This window comes from Topomyia yanbarensis, chromosome 2 (genome assembly GCF_030247195.1).
Source record: "Topomyia yanbarensis strain Yona2022 chromosome 2, ASM3024719v1, whole genome shotgun sequence".
NCBI classification, from domain to species: Eukaryota; Metazoa; Arthropoda; class Insecta; order Diptera; family Culicidae; genus Topomyia; species Topomyia yanbarensis.
This window is the reverse complement of record NC_080671.1, coordinates 358,354,991-358,371,765: the sequence shown is the minus strand read 5'-3', so window position 1 is coordinate 358,371,765 and position 16,775 is coordinate 358,354,991. Positions and strand designations below refer to the sequence as shown.

The 16,775-nt window shown below is 33.3% G+C and overlaps 1 protein-coding gene across 9 annotated transcripts in view; it reads left to right on the top strand.

The window, feature by feature from the left end:
- LOC131684319 (uncharacterized) overlaps positions 1 to 16,775 on the top strand; it is a 350,826-nt gene that overhangs the window by 23,260 nt on the left and 310,791 nt on the right. For 8 of the 9 annotated variants that reach the window (XM_058967078.1, XM_058967079.1, XM_058967080.1 and 5 more), the window contains one exon: positions 10,898 to 11,813. The gene's annotated coding sequence lies outside the window, so the exon portion shown is untranslated. The remainder of the gene's footprint in view (positions 1 to 10,897; positions 11,814 to 16,775) is intronic. The other variant, XM_058967081.1, reaches the window with a different exon arrangement.

Sequence of the window (16,775 nt, the reverse complement as noted above, 5' to 3'; positions counted from 1 at the left end):
CACTCATAAAACTTAGATTGCACTTGTAGCGAGCTATAAAACTTCAATTGTTACTTGGGTTACCAGTGAATCATAACATAAACAAATATTCATACATTATGCAAAAATCCCTTTTATTAGCTTGTCTTAAATCTGTGCTTGTTGATAATCAATTCTATATCTTTATCAGTGAACAATAACAAGAAAAGTAACAACAAGTCACAAGTGGTCGTGTCTTGCAGTCAACCCTCTAATTTTTTTGATTTATTGAATTTCCAATCTTCGAAAGCATTGGATTAGTATCGAAAGTAATTATTGAAAAAAACCCTGCTTAGGGTTGCCACACCCAAGGTGTTTAGAGTTCTAAGGTGATTCGTCTTTGGCGGTAACTAGGTGAGGAGTGAGGTAAGCGTGCAGCAAGCTGCGGGGAAGAAAAATGACAGCGAACAACTTTGTTTGCATACTGAAATCCAAGCAAACATGCATGAAGATGTAGTAAACAATGTTGTTAGCTGTCGTTTCCAGCACCAATATGGCTGATCGGCGATTTCAAGGATCGTATCACCTGAGAATAAAAACTCCTTGGCCACACCGGTTTTTGGAGACGAATTTCGTGTCTTCTTTCAGGAAAATCCGAATTCGCCCGGAAGAATCCATTGGATTATTTTGCAATTTTACGTTGCCCTTATCTTTACCAGGAATCGTCCAGCACACAGTCCTCTTAAACATCATCCTCGGGTTGCAGGCCCTAATTGTTAAGGAGGGCCCCTCTTGGTATTGACAAAAATTATTATAAAAGTGCCATTTGGGTTTACTTTACCCCATTGAACCTTCTGTTCAATGGATCATTGTTCCTCACAAAGATTTTCAAAAGAAACTGAAGTGTGATTTCACAACCCGTGTTTGTTTATTGAGGAGCAGAGCAAAGCTCGCTCGGGTTATCCTTCACAGCGAAAGTGGCTGGTGCTTTTAGATTCTTTGTAGGAAGGAAGGAGAGCGAAGTACTACACCCAAGTACATAAATCGACAAAACTGTTAACAAATGCAAAAACATACAACCAAATGTGAACGGCACAGAAAGGTGGAGTGCTTTAGCAAAACATTACACTCTACGGCGAATGTGAAGAAAATAAGATATTTTTCCTCCTAGTGTTACGAGCTGCATAAGAAATAAAACAGTGCATATTTATTTGTTTTTAAGCGTTTTATACAATAAAAATCAATGGAAGCGCTCCAAACTTCTGTCGAGTGATCACTTTAATTCGAAATTGTAATTGATACCCATGTGTCTCTTGAAGTCTATCCCCTGCTCAGTAAAACTCTACTGGTGAAAGTTCCACTAGAGGCGGTAACCCTACCTCTATTTGAGAGCTCAATTGATCAAATGAATCATCAAAAACTCTTGATATACCTAAATAATTCGAAATAATCCAAAAATTTAAATTTACAATTTAATATATTTTGTTTGCCGTTCATTGTTACAAAATCCATAAAAAATCATATTCAGATACGAGATGATACCGAAACATTTTTGTATAGGGGTCGTACTCAAATGATGTAGCTTTTTTTCGGAGATTTTCTTGCAAAGCGGCCAGGAATGGAAAAAAGATAAATACGTTTTACAATTCTTTCAAATACGGCCTTTTATCAACATTTTCATTATAACAGCAAATTGCGTACACAACAAGCCCCTTTTATGAGGAATATAGTGTTAATAGTGTTGTTTTGAATTTTATATGTCATGGAGCATGAAGAGATGATCTCTCAGTTCACAATCCTGCAGCTGCCAATGATTCTAAGAAGCATACGTTCAACTAAATTACTAAATTGTGTTTGATTGATTTCGAAGAGAAAATTTAACTCTGCTACCAAACTAAATCAACTAGTTAGCAAGATTAGCTAACTAATGTAGCAAGTTAAATCCGCATACAAAATCTTTTCGTTTTGGAGCAGTGAGCGTGAGATTTTGAACGTCGCTTCCTGAACGTAACGATTTTATTTTTATTTTTGAACTATTTACTAGAAATCAGTTACAACATTCTTGTAAAATATTTTAAGGTGTGCTAACACACCAACACAAAGAATAATTCATGTTTTTATAGGATTATGAATGTTTTCGAAACCAGCATAACGTAAAATCCAACCCCAACCCTTATTTGAAATTTGATCCATGTTTCTCATTTTTTTTTTAGTTTTTATATGGATTTTTTTTTTATTTTGTTAAAATTTCATTTATCTATTTTTTCAAGTTGTGGATTGTATTTGTATTTCTACAATTTTAAGATTCTGCCTTTTTTATGTATTTCCATTTTTTTTATTTTATCCATCTTTTTACGTTCCTTACTTTCGCTTTTTTCTATTGCTATCACTATCACTTACTTTAATTTATAGTTTTTTCTCTGTTATTTCATTTTATTCACAATTTTTCGAGAAAATTCTGCTCTCTTTATTTAATTTTTCTAATTGTTTCATATTTTAATACTCTGCTTTTGTATTTGTTTCTTTTTTCATTCCATCCAATTTTTAGAATTTGTCTATTTACTACATTTATTCTTATCATAGCCTTTTTCTATTTCCGTTTTTGTCATATTTTTTTCTTTTCCATAAGCAATTTTACTTATTCAAATTCATTCCAATTTGTCTTATTGTTTAATTTTTACCTTTCTCCTATTTTCTTCCTTATGTTTTTAACTTTTCGTTTTTCGTAGTTTTATTTTTCCCACTGATCGTTTAATGTAATTTTATTTATTTCTTATACCCTTTTCTTAAGATTTTATTCGTTATTGTTATTTCTTCATTCTTTCCATTTAACCTATTTTGAAAGTATTTTTTCTGTTGACCATTTTCTTGTACGTTTATATTGATTTTTTTTATTTTCCTAAAAAAACATTTTATCTTTTTTTAACACTATGCGCACTTTTCCTTGATTTTACATTTAGTTCGTTATTTTAATTTATTTCAAATTTCATTTCTAGTGTTTTTCCATTCTTTAAATAATTTAATCCATTTTATTCATTTTCTTAGTGTTAATTTCTCCATTTTTGTGTTTCTATAGTATACCAAGTTGGCTTTTTCCTACTATCTTTGTTTTTCATTTTGTCTGTTTGCTCCGTTTTTGTTCATTATCCAATTTTCTTTACTTTTTGTCTTTTCATCATTCCACTTTTCCAGTTTTTCAAAATTTTCCGGTTCGTCCATTTATTTTAATTTCTCTATGGTTATTTTATTCTTGTCTTTTATATACACTGCTGTAATTTTATGCATTCTTAACGTTCTATTTACTTTTTCTATTGCTTTAAATATGTCTTGTTTTAAATGTTAAATAAATTTTATTATTCTTGATTTATCGAGTTTTTCAGTTTTATGCATTTTTTATATTAATGTTTGTATTCTTTTTAGTAGTTTTTCTTTCATTTTTATTTATTCTTAAAATTTTTCCTACTTTCTTATCGGTTTTTCATTATTTTCAACATTTGTTCAATAATGTTCGAATATGTTTTTTCTAGTTATCTGTTTTCTTTTATCAATTTTTTATAGATTTTATTTTGGTTTTTCTAGATGAAATATTTTTTGACAATTGACATTAATTTCTTTATTTGTTTGATTTTGTTGTTTGTAGCTCTTTTTTACATTCTTTTAATATTTCGTTTTCCTGTTGTTTTTCTTTTATCTATTGCCGTTGATCGCCGTTTAGATATTTTTAATTTTTGTAATAACTACATTTTTAATCTTTCCATTTCCGTACTTTTATAAATACTATTGACAAAAATGACGCTTTTCAAAGTCACCAAAACTGTCGAAAATGTATTTAAAAAAAACTCCCACAGTAATGAATTTCAAACATTAACTTTTTTTTGTACTCAGGCAATACACAGTGGTTGGGGCCCGTACGTTGGACCCCCCAGGCCCGTATTTTCTCTCTGCGGCCCTGCACATCACATTAAGATTTTTAAAAGTTATTCGTGTTACCCCATCATAAAATGTCAATAATCTAATCTTTATCGTTTTAAAGGCGTAAAAGAAACTTTTTCAGTGTATTTGGATCATGCAAAAGCTTTCAATAAAAAAGTTTTCCTAGCAACAACTTTTGACATATTTTTATAGTTCATACTATTTGCAGTCAAAAATACAATTTTATTTTTGAATATGATTCTAAACGCCAAATCGCTTCACGAAAATTTCTAAAATGTGATTTTTCTCGACATATTTTAAATTTTGTTTTAACAACACAATTCATTTGTTTTATTACGATCATTTCAGATGTTATTCGCATTTCTCCATCAACAACAATAAGTTTTTCAAAAGGCTTATAACATTCGCTGTAACTTTCTCTTTGACATCAAGGCGATATTGTAACCCACTTGAAAGCTACATGAAAAAAAAAACCAAAATAAGATCGAACTCTTTAGATCAATCATCGGACGCTATGTTTGAATAGTATTTTGATTGTTTTCGTATAGCTTTGAAATGATTTACAATATCGCCATGATGTCAAAGAGAAAGTTACAGGAAATGTTATGGGCCTTTTGAAAAACCTATTGTTGTTGATGGAGAAATGCGAATAACTTCTGAAATGGCCGTAATAAAACAAATGAATTGTGTTGTTAAAACAAAATTTAAAACATTTCGAGAAATATCACATTTTAGAAATTTTCATTTTCATTCACGTTTTGGCGTTGAGAATCATATTCAAAAATAAAATTGTATGTTTGACTGCAAATAGTATGAACTATAAAAATATGTCAAAAGTTGTTGTTAGGAAAACTTTTTTTTTGAAAGCTTTTGCATGATCCAAATAGACTGAAAAAGTTTCTTTTACGTGTTTAAAACGATAAAGATTAGATTTTTGACATTTTATGATGGGGTAACACGAATTAACTGTTTATATTGGAACAAAATTCCAAATATCTCGAAAACTATCGCATTTTTGAAGGTTGTTGTTAAATGCATTTTGATTTAAAATGATACTTAGAATTATATTCTGTAATAAAATTACAGTTTTATATGTCAATCGGTATGTAATTTAAAAACGTTTTTAATCCACCTAACAGTGTGATGAGACATTTCTTATAACTCTTATCACTCTCTTCGGATATTATATCGTTTGAGAACATTTAGAACTTGATGCTTCGCGATGTTTTTGATAACACATACTACATGGGAAAGTTGCAGGACTCAGAGAATCGCTCAAATCAGTATAGGACAACATCAGTGCTAGAAATCTCAAACCAAATCAATGGGAAAGCGAAAAAATGACCCGTAAAATAGACATAAAAACGAATTATTGCTAATACTCTGTTAATAAAATATCTAAATTCCTCAATCAATGCATTGTGGTGGGAAAACTGAATTTGCCTAAAGGGGTTATATATTGTACTGAGCTAAAAAAATTTTTTTTAATCGATTTGAAGTTTATACATTACTCAAATTTCCAACGCGACTGAGAACTAAGAAATCAACGCTTTTTCTTGAAAAGGGCGATACTAGCAGTGACACCATTCAAAGAAAATCAACAGTGAATATTTCCACACTTGGTTTTATTTCCTATTTAAGAACTATTGTGTTTTTTACATCCTAGATTGCATGATTCAGTAAACGAAACCCAAAACTTCATAAAGTATTTGAAATTATTAAATTAAAATTTGTTTTTGCTATTGAAATTGACAAAATGATAGTATCGCCCCTTTGGCGATTGTTTACTTTTTCGGTCCCACCTATCAGCATTGAAGTATCGCCCTTACGTTTTTTTACAATAACTACCATTCTACACCACCGATTTCGTCCGTGTTTTTTTAATAGAGATAATTGTTACTATTTGCAGCTGGTATCAGCTTGATAATCCTAAAAAAAAATACGAAAATAACAGTTTCGCCTCTAAACTGCTAGCAAAAAAAGTATCGCCCTGTTTGTTTGCATGGAGCGTGGAGGGCGAAACTTTAAATAAACAAACAAAAATACAGTTTCGTCCGTTGTATTTTTTGCTGTAGTTTAAGAAAGCAATATCGTAGAATCAAATGATATCACGCTATCTCTGAAGTGCATGCGTGCATAGTTTCAAATTTTACTTCGACATCGACTTTTTCTAAAGGTGACTTCCCAGTAGTATCCTTGATTTGAATTATTATCGCTAATCCTAATGCCAAAGAACAAATAAAAACCTCACGAAAAGGAACCGTTTGGGAAAATTATCATCATTACTGGAATTTTCATTTTCACGAAACTTTGCGATAACATTACGTCACTTGCGTTAATGCACTGGGTGCACAGTGCTCTGAAAATCTAGCGAAATCGTCTTAGGGCACCAGCGGGTCTAGTTCAGAGCTATCTGCGCGGCGAGTTAAATCTGTAAAGAATACTAAAAATTAATTTCTATTCCATAATTTTCAGTTCAGCATTTCGAGAGATCGTGCTCACCGCAAGCCATGAAAAATAGACTACGTTGTGAAGCGATGGTTACTATTTAATAAAAAATCACGGTAAAATAAAAAATAACACTATGAAAAAATTCCAAAAAGCTTATAATTTTCACAAACTTATTAAGAAAAAATGTTTAATAAGCTTTCGTAATATTGTGTAGGAAAAAAGCTGAAAAATTAAGTATATTCTCTATCTGCAACATATAAACCCTTAAGTATACCAATTAATTGGTATACGAATTGGAATAGGTTCGCCAAATTTTGGAACAAATCTATAAAATAACCCCTTGAAAACTACCTAAAAATTGTTGTAGTTTGCAATAAAAAATCCCCAAAAATGAAATGTACCTATTAATGTGATACACAGTGAATAATACATACAATAAAGACCCATTTTTATCAGTCTCATGGTGTGTTTTAGGCTGACAAAATGGGGACATTGACTAAATCGGGCTTTTCTTTCTTTATAATGAACTGAAACTGTTAAAATATTTTTCCCGTCCCTTGATGTAGTCTGATAACTATTTCTGATTATGATGAACTTTTCATTTTTGCATATTTCCATCTTCATGATAAGGTAAACATGCTCAAGAAAGGATTTACTCGAATTCAGTCTTGTTCGTCTGCTAGAGCCCATCAAACCTATGTTCATATTTGGCTGATAAAATCGGGGTTTCAATGCATTATAATAGATATTCAGCATTCGAAGAAGTTTCTTGTAAACGAGTGTAGAACGAATTTGTTTTTACTTACTTGAAGTCAGCGGCGTAGCCAGAAATTCGGTTTGGTGGGGGTTTGGTGAAAATCGATCATACTGTCCAAACGGCATAATTCCGAAACCGTAATTTTTGAAGTTTCAAAATTATGCAGAATTTATTTTTCAGAAAATAGTAACAGAGTTCGTGTCTTTAACGAATTTCTTGAGACTTTATTGTAGTCATGAATATTAACCTAAGAAAATTCACCATAAATACTTCTACTACCATCAAAATTATTTTATAAGATGATGCGCTGTTTAACGTTTTTCAAACTCATCGAAGATACTAAACCTCCGAAATTGGCGGTTTCAAAATGATGCTATCTTGACCTTAAATTACTGTTTTTAAACATTTGACCTATACATATAATTGGTCATACAACAAAAATCAAAAGCTCATCAAAATCGATCAGAACCTGCTAGAATCGAATGGAAATCGTCATTTTTCATAAATTTCTCTCTACATTCGGAAAGTGTTATCCTCGATATTAATCAGATTACGTTTTCGTCTCAACTCGACGCATTCCCAAAATAAAAACCTGTTTTAATCCACCTAGTGGTGCAATTGTGCTTGTCTAATTTGTCCAGACTACGATGCCATGGCTGGTTATGTTCAATACAATGGTGGAAATGAATATTACATGTTCAGTACGATTTGCACATACATACAATGGATCGACAGCCACGATCTTGAGATACTATGTGATACTGAAACATCGCTTGAAACCAGCGGCGGATCATAGAGAAAGATCCGGAGGTCCAGGTCCTGCCGAAAATTTTCAACTTGTTAAGAAATTTTAAACTAGTTACAATTTTAAAGTAGCAACCCCTCACTGCATACTTCTTCCGGGCCAGTATTATTGACGATTTTTAGAGTGATTGCATAACCTGTCTATATGAGAAAGGCAAAAATGTACCAAAGTCCAAAAAAGTCAATTTTTGTCAAACATTATTTTTTTCGAGTTTACATCAAATCTCAATGTTTCATGCATTTTAAAGTCATTTGGCATCAAAAATACAAATTTGATTTTGAAAATTTTTCATTTCAGTTTATATGGCAATTTTCTGTGTGATTGCACTCTTCAACTCATAACTCCAGAATCGGAAGTCCAATCAATAAAAAATTCAATTGCAGCCGATGGGAAGATTGTACCTTTAATTTGAGACTAACTTTGTGCAAATCGGTCCTGCCATCTCTGATTAACAGAGGTCACATTTTTTCCACATACACACATACACATACATACACACAGACATTTTCCGATCTCGACGAACTGAGTCGATTGGCATATGACACACGGCCCTCCCGGTCGGGATTAGATTGACGAATTTTAGAGTGAATGAGAAAGCCAAAAACATTTTTAGCAAATGTTGAAAGTTATGCATTTTTTTGGTGAGCAGTTCTATGTTTCATAGGCATTAAATCAATTTTAACTTCGCTTTCTATTAAATAAAGACCCTACATCTCTACAAAAGCGAGCTCAATTTGAAAAGAAATCTAAGGATCATGATTGATTACAGAACTCTGAAATTTTCTATTGGAATGTTTTCAGGCAGGAATTTGATATTGATGCTATTAGTCAACTGTGAAATCAAGACCAATAGATCAGTTACATACCCATTCCGACAATTTATCAAAAGTCCTCATGATGTTTACAACAACAGGTTATCAATGTACGGATCAGATAATTAGTATTGTAATATTGAATTAAATCAGTCAGCATCAATAAATTTTCAACTTCAATCCAATTTCTTTTGTGTTGTGGGGGGGGGGGGGGGGGTTGTATGGTGTTAAACCCCAAAACCTTCTCTTGGCTACGCCGTTGCTTGGAGTTATTTACTTCGCTTTCATTTTCCGATATGTTTCAGATCGATCCGATGGTTATAAGTTAGAAAAATTGCAGTCAGAAGGTTCGTACAAATGAACATTTTTGCACTGATAAGTTATCAAGTTCCTTCCAGACAACTTGGAAGTGTTCGGTGATTATTTCTAGCGGTTGTAGATAGAAAAATGAAATACAAAATTCGTTTTATCGAAATATTGTTTGGCTTATTTAAATGGATTATTACTATATTGAAAATAAATAGGCGACAAAGAGTAACCCACAAACAACAAGCCATAACTTTTAAAGTATTCAAAATAGATATTTGAAGTCTTCAGTAAAGTTATTCGCAAAAGTAAGAGCTACAAAGTTTCTGAAGACATCATTTCGATATAATCACTTCCAAGAAAATTTGTGAAAATATCTCACTCATAGGGTGATTAATCAGCAAAAGTACAATACCAAAAGAAAGGGCATATCGCCTCCATTATATTCGCCGAAGATACTATTGACCTAAAATAAGCCGTTTTGGCGTTAATAATAGATTACATGTTTTTGGTCATATTTCTGGCAATGGGAAATGATAAAAATCTTTCGTCCGCATTTAATGTTAAATATCTCTTTTGATAATATTCCGATTTCAACAATCTATAGCTTGTTCGAAAGGTATTCGTTAAAGCTATCTAAAAACATATAAATTGTTAATCAATATTGTCAATTTCGGCAGATAATTCAAAAAAACTGCAAAAAACGCCATTTTTACGCATTCAAACATTCATATCTTGGAAACTAAACATCAGAATCAAAAACAAATTAATAGCGTTCATACTGTTTTTTAGTTCTTTCATTTAAAATTGGTTTGGATAAGATCGGTTCAGCCATTGCTGAGAAACACGAATGAGAATTTGTCCGTTACATACACACACACACACACACACACACACAGACATTGTCCCAAATCGTCGAGCTGAGTCGAATGGTATATAAGACTCGGCCCTCCGGGCCTCGGAAAAAATCTTGAAAGTTTGAGCGAATTCTATACATTTCTTTTATAAGAAATGTAAAACATGTTTAAAACTATTGTTAGAAAAACTTTTCACCGATACGTTCTCCATCATACAATATTCAAAATGTTTCTTTTTTCTTTAGGTTTTTGTTGACAAAATATAAAGAATTATAAAAGATGTTTTTTTTGCAATTTAAATTTTTAATGCAAATTTTTGTTTTTATGAAAAATGACACAATTTTTTTTTCAGTGTATATTTTTTTCGTGTAGAAATATTTATTCCCTGTAACTCGTTTTCAGAAAGTTTTGCTGTATAAAATACAGTAATCGAACAAAAAAAACTTGAAATTAATGCACGTAGAAATTTCTACGCCCTTTTAAAAAAATGCTCTTGTATCAAAACATTGCAATTGTCAGAGAAAATCAAGGAGATTCATAAACCGAACTCAACTTCAAAGTTTCGTTCGAATCGACGATGGTCATATTTTGTAGTCGGTCGGTTTGTCATGGAATCCCTCTGTAGTAATCACGTGTACCACTTTGTACAAGATACAATGCGTCTCCATAATATCCACTCAATTTTGACCTAAATACCAGCAAAAAGCGTAATTGATTCCATGAGAACAAGCAATATTTTCAGTTAAACAAAAAGTAAATACTAATGCTATGAAGGAAGTAGTAACAAAATTTTCCGACATGAACCACCTTCACGGCGCCTGATTTTCTGCTCCCGCTGCATTCAGTACCATTTCCCCATTCTTTAACTAATATCCCTGCCGGCGAGAATGAAATGTTCATGTTCGACATTTAACCGGAACCGACCTAGCCCAAATCACAAAGCAGAACCCAATCGCTCTAACAATGCGGCGGGGTGGTAAACCTCGCATTGTATGTAACATTTTCCTAATACCAATAGGTAAACCACAATTAGAGAAGTGGATCATTGCATTGCATTAGGGTTTCCCCATTCATCCACGTGTGTGGCACCGGCTGATGAACGTACGTAGCGGAACGTGAAGATGTTTGTGCATGATTGAATAATGTTATTTCGAAACAACACAAGAAAGGCAAAAAGTGAAGTGCAAAATCCTTCCGACCGTGCAGCCAACAACCCGGGCCGCAACAGTAGCGGTGCCTTCGGTCGTAGAACACTGGCTAAGGATAAATACCTACTCCTGGTGGGGAGGGTTAGAATGGGTAAAGTGTACCTACATTTCAACCTACACAGTTTAAAATAGATGCACGTACTTGTTTCGTCGGTCGGTCGGTTGGTCGGTCTGTTTGTTGGCGTAGACGCTCACCGTAGTCGCACACCAGCCAGCAGTGTAGGTGTTGGAAACCACAGGAAAATTGTCTAGAAACATTCTCGTTGTCGGAATCATCTCGAGCTATAGCCGAAGCATCCGGCGGGCAAAACACATAATCCTGGTCTTGGTACGGGACAGCCGTCGCGTTTAGTGCCCACACAACCCTGCCTCGAAAGCATATTGATAATTGAGTTGCTAGTGATGATGATGATGATGACGATGATGATGATGATGATGATGACATCGACGGTGATGATGATGATGAAGAAAGTGGTGGTCATGTTCTCTACGGGCGGAGTTTCGTTGTTCGTGCCAATGTGAATCATAGAATAGTGCCGTTATGAAGAGCTTTATGAATGTGTGATACAGGTGGGGAATTCAAATTTACATTTGCCGGAAACGATACACGTGGCTACAGTGCAGGATACAGCGGGTGAAATTTTGTTGGCGCATTTATCCGCTTTTCGCTTCAAGTCAAAGTTGGTCAGCAGACAGTCAACGTTTGAGTTAAGCCGAATACCCGAGGTAAGTTATCAAGTGTTTGATGTTCATTGTATGGTAGTTGACACAGATGTTTGAAGTATGCCGTGGGTTTTCCTGGCGGTTGTTTTTATGTCAACCACAGTAAATCAACTGTGACATGGAAGAAAATATATGGCTTGAAACAATAATACTGTAATGGAAGTGCAGCGACAAACGATTTATGCATGCTATTAAACATTTTGATTCATATATTTTTATTTTATGTATTTACGATATAAGCTATAAAATCAACTCTTAAGAATTTTTGAATCCTATGTGTAGGGGAACTGTGGGTAAAATGAACAGGTAGCCAAATCAAGTCAATATTTGTTAAATTTAGAACAAACTTCACAGAAACCTGACCTACAGGGCCGTCGAGAGGGGAGGGGACGGGGTGTTTCCCCCCGGGCCCGGAGTTTTGAAGGGGGCCCTGATTTTTAACGGAAACTAAAATTTTGGTCAATACTTAAAAAAAATCAATATCTTGTGTATGATTTTAAAAACTACTGCATATTGGATATCAAATATATGTGTTTGTACCCAATTAGAAGACCAGACCATGGCGGGCATAGCGTAGTTGGTACATCGACTGCCTTGTACGCAGCTCATCTGGGTTCGATTCCTAACCTCACACATAGGAATGGAGAATTTTTTAAAGAAAATTTTCTAACTTGAATGAAGAAGTGAATGGCCCTAAGATTAAAATTTCTATAATCGAAAAAAAATTAGATCAGACTTGCTAGAGGTTAAAAATTAATGATTTGATTAGAAGTCATGAGGTTGTCTTCAAATTTCGTCAATATGAAATCGATTTTTTTGATTTATTGTCATGTCTTCGCAACTGCTGGGTAATTATCAAAAGTAATTAGATAGAAAAAGATAACTTCTCAAACTTCTATTTAGGGTTGCCACACCGGTTTTTTGAGGCAAATTCCGGGTCTTTGTTCATGTTATTCGGATTTCGCCCGGATGAATCCAGTGGATTATTTTGAAATTTTTTCTTCATCAGCAACTCTCAGCATTATTTTATAAATCGTCTAGCACACAGCCATCATAAACATCATTGTCGGGTTGGAGACCCTAATCGATAAGTAGGGCCCCTCTCGGTGTTGGCCAATATATTTAAAAAGTGCTCACCACCATTGGGGTTCAGATTCATTTTACCCCACACGACCTTCACTTCAATGGATCAACGGATTATATGCTCGTCACAAAGATTCTTGAAAGACACTGAAGTGTGATTTTACGCCCTGCGTTTGTTTACTATAGAGCAGAGCACAGTTCGCTTGGGTTATCCTTCACAGCGAGAGTGGCTGGTGCTTTTTGATTTATTGCAGATTTTCAAGGATGTGAAGTACTGCCCCCACTAAATCAACAAATATCTTCACAAATGCGAAAAAATACACCTAAGTGCTCTACCACAACATTACACTCTGCGGTGAATGTGAAGAATATATGATATGTTTTGCGCTACGAACTACATAAGAAATAAAGCAGAGCCTATTTAGCTTTTATGAATGTTTTAGAAACCAGCATAGCGTAAATTCCAACCACAATTTGATGTTTCGCTATTTTCTCCATGTTTACATGGATTTTTAAAATTTTTGTTAAAATTTCGTTGATAAATTTTTTTTAGCACTTTAAAAAGCACTGTTATTGGGCGACTTAGTGGAATGTTATATTAAACATTCCACTTTTTTGATGTCTTTCGTATATTGATACAAACACTGATGAAGGCTGCAAGTCGTGGTATATCTGCAATTTCAACATTCTGCTTTTTTTATCTATTTCAATTGTTACCATATTTTGATTTTATCCTGCTTTTAACTCTGTTTATTTTTGCATTTTTATCCATACCACTTATATTATTAAAGTATAGTCATTGCTGTGTTTTTCCATTTTATTTGCAATTTTCCATTCTATTTTATTTTTTCTGTTGTTTCATATTTTATTACCGTGCTTTTTCATTTGTTTCTTTTGTCATTCCATCAAACTTTTAAAATTAGTATATTAGTTCCATTCATTCTTATCATTCCCTTTTTCTATTTTTTTTTCTCTATATAGTTTTGCATTTTTCCTTTTTAAAATTCATTCCAAAATGTCTCATTATCCCTTTATCTACATTTCTCGTATTTTGGTACGTGTTTTCTAGTTTTTAGCTTTCCGTTTTCCGTAGTTTTATTTTTTTCATTGCTAATTTATTATAATTTTTTTATATTTTACACATGTTCCTTAATCTTGCATTTTGTTCATTTTTATTATTCTTCATTTTTCCATATAACCTATTTTGAAAGTGCTTTTTGCTGTTGGCCATTTTCCAATAGGTTTGTTTTTTCATTTTATTTATTTTTCTAGAAAACGATAGATTTATTTCTTTTTGTCAAAACGCGCATTTTTTCTTCGTTTTACATTTAGGTTGTTATTTGAATTTCTGTCAAGTTTCATTTCTCATGTTGATTTCCATTCTTTAAATAATCTAATCTATTTTTTCAATTTCTTCTTGTTATTTTTTCAATTTTGTGTGTTTTTATGATATACCATTTTAGTTTTATATTTATTTTTGGTTTTCCATTTTGTCCGTTTTTGTTCAATTCATTTTTTTAATTTCTTCACGTTTATTTTATTTTTGTTTTTTATATCTATTCCTCTACTTTTGTGCATTCTTAACACTTTATTCACTTTTTCTATTGCTTTAAATATTTCTTGTGTTTAATGTTGAATATATTTTATTATTTTCGAGCTTTTAAGGTTTATGACATCTACCGATTTTTTTTATAATTTTCACCATTCGTTCAACAATGTTCGACTTCTTTTATCTTTGCAATTTGATTGTCTAGTTTCCTTTCTTTTATTGATTCTTACAGGTTTTGTTTTGGTTTTTGTTTTTGTTTTCGATTATACATTTTTACATTTCTTACAGAAGAAATGTATAGGATTCGCTCAAACTTTGAAAACTTTTTCCGAGGCCCGGAGGGCCGAGTCTCATATACCAATCGACTCAGCTCGACAAATTGAGACAATGTCTGTATGTGTGTGTGTATGTGTGTATGTATGTATGTACAAAATGTCATGTAATTATCTCAGCAATGGCTGAACCGATCTCAATGAAATTAGTTTCAAATGAAAGGCCTAACGTTGCCATTTGACACTATTATTTTTGATTTTCGATATGTTGTTTACTTTCTGAGATATGGGCGATTTTGTCAAAACACAGCAGGTCTTTTGCAGATAACTTTCGAACAATACAATATTGTCCCACAAACTGCACATAAATAAAAATACCTTTCTAACAAGCTATAGATTGTCTAAATCCGTGCACGAGCAGCGGAGATATTAAACATTATGTATTTTTAGTCCTTGCTTACCAATTTCCACTAAATAAAAATGAGATTGTTTCATACAGAGTATTGCTTTACTGATGTTTAAGGGGCAAAACTAAACCGATTTTGAATATCGGGGTATGAAAACACATCTACGTGATTCAAGGAATTCGATGTTGAGGACATTTTGTGAATTACCTTTATAATAAATGAACTATTTCTCAAAAATCGATATATAAGTTCACTTCAAAGACAAAATAATGTGTTGATAAAGAAACAGTGAGTTCTAGTATTTATTCCTTGGATTAGGCATTGCGTTCAATCATGAGGTAAATGTTGGATGGTATATCAATACACAGATCAACAAGTAATTCACCTAGTAGTGAGATAAAAGATTTCTAATATACTTATACTTGTGGCGTCACCGAAAGTAACTGTATCTTTGAAGCTCAAAAATCTAGCGAAAATTTAGCTCTTTTACAAGATTTAGGTTATACTGGTTATGGCGCAAAAGTTACTACTTACATTATTTATGATAAGAATGTAAGAATCAATATATCATAATAATATACCTATAAAAATAATGTCACTGCATTAACCATCATTTGCCATTCCTCACACGCCCCCCCCCATCTCTCTCTCTCTATCTTTCTCTCTCTGTCTCTCTTCTACCGCATCTATTTAGCTATTTCTGTATCCATTTCTAAGTTGTGTGATAAGATCTTCTGCCAATCTGAAATAATTATTAATTGTAATTGCGAAGGTTTGAAAAAACAAAACTATTTTTTGTCTGCTGCTACAGCAACTCAACTTTAATTCAATTGTATTCAAAGCCTTCGAGATGGTCGACGAATTCATGTATTTGGGCTCACTGGTAACCGACGACAATGATAACAGCAGAGAAATTCAGAGACTGATCTTAGCGGGAAATCGTGCCTACTTTGGACTCCAGAGGACGCTCCGGTCGAACAAAATTCGCCGCCGAACGAAGTTGATTATCTTCAAGACGCTGATTAGATCGGTGGTCCTCTACGGCCACGAGACCGTGGAGGACAAAGCGCCCTTGGAGTTTTCGAACGAAAGGTGTTGCGTACCATCTATGGTGGCGTGCAGATGGAAGACGGAACGTGGCGCAGGCGAATGAACCATGAGTTTTATCAGCTGCACATTCGTTGTATTGGTACGAACTTTCATGAAAAATAACGGATCAAAGACCAAAAATATCCACAAATTAGATCCAGGAAAAGAAGTCTCCCAAAGTACCCACTCTCGATGGGGGATGCAACTACAATGTGTCTTCTAACTTATCGTCGTCCATATCTGGATATACTGAGTAGTTTGAACCATTTCTTTTTCACAGTATTGCTCTGTATAGGACTTATTTATCCATAATTCCTGCACGAGAATTCGGAACGAAACAATTTGAAAGCTATGAGGATGAATGGAAAGAGACTGCATTGCAATCAACTGATTGCACGGCTTTTATGCTATCGACATAGCCTAGACATTTCACACTATTTACTTCAATGCAAATAAAAATTTTGAAAAATCTACTTGTCTCATTCACAAATCGCATTCTCCCTGTCGTTCTCTGTTCAAGGGGCTTGAAAGCACATGTGACCTTGTCTCACTTTACTATATTCAA